The sequence below is a fragment of the Oncorhynchus masou genome, unplaced genomic scaffold (genome assembly GCF_036934945.1).
Source record: "Oncorhynchus masou masou isolate Uvic2021 unplaced genomic scaffold, UVic_Omas_1.1 unplaced_scaffold_9048, whole genome shotgun sequence".
Lineage (NCBI taxonomy): Eukaryota > Metazoa > Chordata > Actinopteri > Salmoniformes > Salmonidae > Oncorhynchus > Oncorhynchus masou.
The window spans coordinates 1-4,268 of record NW_027015522.1 but is presented as its reverse complement, the minus strand read 5'-3'; the positions used below and the strand labels follow the sequence as shown (position 1 = coordinate 4,268).

The window sequence follows — 4,268 nt, the reverse complement described above, 5'->3', positions numbered from 1 at the left end:
ATTCTCTCTCTCTCTGTCTCAGTATGGGCGGTATAATTGATCTGTATGTATTCTCTCTCTCTGTCTCAGTATGAGCGGTATAATTGATCTGTATGTATTCTCTCTCTCTCTGTCTCAGTATGGGTGGTATAATTGATCTGTATGTATTCTCTCTCTCTCTCTCTGTCTCAGTATGGGCGGTATAATTGATCTGTATGTATTCTCTCTCTCTGTCTCAGTATGAGCGGTATAATTGATCTGTATGTATTCTCTCTCTCTCTGTCTCAGTATGGGCGGTATAATTGATCTGTATGTATTCTCTCTCTCTCTGTCTCAGTATGGGCGGTATATCCGTGCGTTGTTGCGTCAGGAGAAGGGTCTTCCCATGATGACAGAGCTGTTGGCCCATGGCAACGACCGGGTGGTCAGGGCCATGTCTGGAGCTCTGAGGAACCTGGCTATCGACGCTCGCAACAGAGACTTGCTCGGTTAGTACAGTTTCTGTTTTTCCCTCTCCCTGTTTCTCTTGCTCTCTCTCTCTCCCTCTCTTTCTCCCTCTCTCTTTCTCCCTCCCTCTCTCTCCCTCTCTCTCCCTCTTTCTCCCTCTCTCGCGCTCTCTTTGAGCCAACCTGTGTTATCAAATACTACAGCTATGTCTCTCTAACTCTTGTCTCTGTAGGTAAACATGCAGTTCCCCACCTGGTATCCAACCTGCCTGGTGGGGGTCAGAGCCAGCCTGTGAGGGCTCTGTCAGAGGAGACGGTGGTGTCTGTACTGGGAGTACCCTTCATGAGGTTCTGGGCTCCAGCCTGGACGCTGCCAAGATCCTCAGAGCCTCGCAGGGCATCGAGAGACTGGTGCTCATCAATAAGGACGGGTAAGCTGGTGTGTGTGTGTGTGTGTGTGTGTGTGTGTGTGTGTGTGTGGTGTGTGAGACAAAAAGAGGTGCGTGTCTCTTTCCATCAGTCTGGATGATGTTGAACAGAAGTGTCAAACTCGGTCTCTGGTGGGCTGAGGGTCTGCAGGGTTTCTCCCTTTTACTGATCAATTAGACACTAATTGAAAGGAAAAACTGGGATTGGGGGATTGTCGTTGACCTCCCTCCGGGGTGGAATGGGAGGGGTGTAGTTGACCTCCCTCCGGGGTGGAATGGGAGGGGTGTAGTTGACCTCCCTCCGGGGTGGACTGGAGGGGTGTAGTTGACCTCCCTCCGGGGTGGACTGGAGGGGTGTAGTTGACCTCCCTCCGGGGTGGAATGGGAGGGGTGTAGTTGACCTCACTCCGGGGTGGACTGGGGGTGTAGTTGACCTCCCTCCGGGGTGGAATGGGAGGGGTGTAGTTGACCTCCCTCCGGGGTGGACTGGAGGGGTGTAGTTGACCTCCCTCCGGGGTGGACTGGAGGGGTGTAGTTGACCTCCCTCCGGGGTGGACTGGAGGGGTGTAGTTGACCTCCCTCCGGGGTGGACTGGAGGGGTGTAGTTGACCTCCCTCCGGGGTGGACTGGAGGGGTGTAGTTGACCTCCCTCCGGGGTGGAATGGGAGGGGTGTAGTTGACCTCCCTCCGGGGTCAAATGGAATGGGGGGGTGTAGTTGACCTCCCTCCGGGGTGGACTGGGGGTGTAGTTGACCTCCCTCCGGGGTGGAATGGGAGGGGTGTAGTTGACCTCCCTCCGGGGTAGACTGGGGGGTGTAGTTGACCTCCCTCCGGGGTGGACTGGGGGTGTAGTTGACCTTCCTCCGGGGTGGACTGGGGGGTGTAGTTGACCTTCCTCCGGGGTGGACTGGGGGTTGTAGTTGACCTCCCTCCGGGGTGGACTGGGGGTTGTAGTTGACCTCCCTCCGGGGTGGACTGGGGGGTGTAGTTGACCTCCCTCCGGGGTGGACTGGGGGTTGTAGTTGACCTCCCTCCGGGGTGGACTGGGGGTTGTAGTTGACCTCCCTCCGGGGTGGAATGGGGGGTGTAGTTGAATCACCTCTGTCTGTTTGATGCTGTTTCTCTTTCTGAGTCCTCCAGTTCTCTCTCCTGATAGGAACCGGTCAGAGCGAGAGGTGCGTGGTGCCGGCCTGATACTCCAGTTAGTTTGGGGCTATAAGGAGTTGAGGAAGACCCTGGAGAAGGATGGCTGGAAGAAGACAGACTTCATGGTGAACCTCAACCCGCCCAACAGCACCCAGCCCCGGGTCAACGGAGGATATGAAGACAGTACGCTGCCGCTCATAGACAGGGGTGAGACAGACCATAACATCTAGCTACACACACACACACACTGAGGTCTTCACAGGTCTACCCCAATATCTGAGACCCACTCCGGAAACTAAGTGTCTGAGTCTAAAATTGTCCCTGGGGTCTGGGTTGGATCCATGTTTGATTGCCACAGGTCTCTGGTTTATGTAACTACAGCTGATGGACCGGACCCGACCACAGCTCTGAATATCCTATAGCGGTTGTATTCAGTGGTTTTCTGTGGGGACCCCATTCCCCCCCAGAATTTCTCACAACCCACACCCCCAACAAATCTAATGACACAACCCTGAAATTTGTCAAATTCCATTTTAACATCAACCTTTTATTCATTACATTTTCATCTCTCTGAAAAATACATTTACTCAATAAAATTATAATATTTCTCAGAGTTTGTATATTCTCCCAATCTGTGCTCTTAATTAAAACCAAAAAGAGTATTTGTTTATGTGGGGAACCCAGTCACCTAACACCACCACACACACACTATAACCAACACCACCACACACACTATAACCAACACCACCACACACACTATAACCACCACCACACTATAACCACCACCACACTATAACCACCACCACACTATAACCACCACCCACACTATAACCACCACACTATAACCTACCACACACTATAACCACCACCACACTATAACCACCACCACCACACACACACTATAACCACCACACTATAACCTACCACACACTATAACCTAGCACACACTATAACCAACACCACCACACTATAACCACCACCACCACACTATAACCACCACCACCACACTATAACCACCACCACACTATAACCACCACCACACTATAACCACCACCACACTATAACCTACCACCACACTATAACCTACCACCACCACACTATAACCACCACCACACTATAACCACCACCACACTATAACCACCACCACACTATAACCACCACCCACACTATAACCACCACCCACACTATAACCACCACCACACTATAACCACCACCACACTATAACCACCACCACACTATAACCACCACCACACTATAACCTACCACCACACTATAACTACCACCACACTATAACCACCACCACACTATAACCTACCACCACCACACTATAACCTACCACCACCACACTATAACCTACCACCACCACACTATAACCTACCACCACCACACTATAACCTACCACCACCACACTATAACCACCACCACACTATAACCTACCACCACCACACTATAACCACCACCACACTATAACCTACCACCACACTATAACCTACCACCACACTATAACCACCACCACCACACTATAACCACCACCACACTATAACCTACCACCACCACACTATAACCACCACACTATAACCACCACACTAGCTGTCTCTCATCCTGTGACTGTGTTTGTTTGTCAGGAGGAGGAGACAAGCGAGACATGATTCCACTAAATGATATGGGACCAGGTATGTCTGCACACACACACACACACAACAACACACGCCTAAACACACAGCTGTTAACAGGCCTTGGCTGTCTTCCAGATGCCTACTCCACACTGGACCAGAGGGGGAGGAAGAACACTCTGGATGGAACACTGGAGCCTGCTGACAAAGACACAGCACAGGTACACACACACACAGAGCATGTTCTCGCATGTCTCACTAAATACTGTGGTTAGCTTCTTTTCTCACAAACGATTTCTCACTTAACTTCTGACACTAACCCACTTTATCAACACTCTCTCACCCCCCTCTCTTCCCCTCTCTCTCTTATCTGATTTTTCTGGTTTTCATATTGTTCGTTCTGAACACATCTGTCTCTCTTTCCCTCTCTCACCCCCTCCTCTCTTCCCCTCTCTCTCTTCCCCTCTCTCTCTCTATCTGATTTTTCTGGTTTTCATATTGTTCTGTTCTGAACACACCCGTCTCTCTTTTCTCTTTTTTTCTCTCACTCTGCTTCAACCCACCACCTTTCTTTCCTCTTCTCCCTCCCCCTTTTCTCTCTCCTGTCTTCCTTACCACCCTTTTCTCCCCCTCCTCCCTGTTCTTTCTTTCTCGCT

At 50.9% G+C, this 4,268-nt stretch overlaps 1 long non-coding RNA gene across 1 annotated transcript; it reads left to right on the top strand.

The window, feature by feature from the left end:
- The first annotated feature begins 291 nt into the window (after positions 1-291).
- On the top strand, positions 292-3,888 carry LOC135538092 (uncharacterized). The gene is made up of 5 exons (XR_010455322.1): positions 292-467; positions 659-856; positions 2,010-2,206; positions 3,625-3,672; positions 3,751-3,888. It is a non-coding gene; the product is annotated as an uncharacterized LOC135538092 (long non-coding RNA).
- The last annotated feature ends 380 nt before the right edge of the window (positions 3,889-4,268 follow it).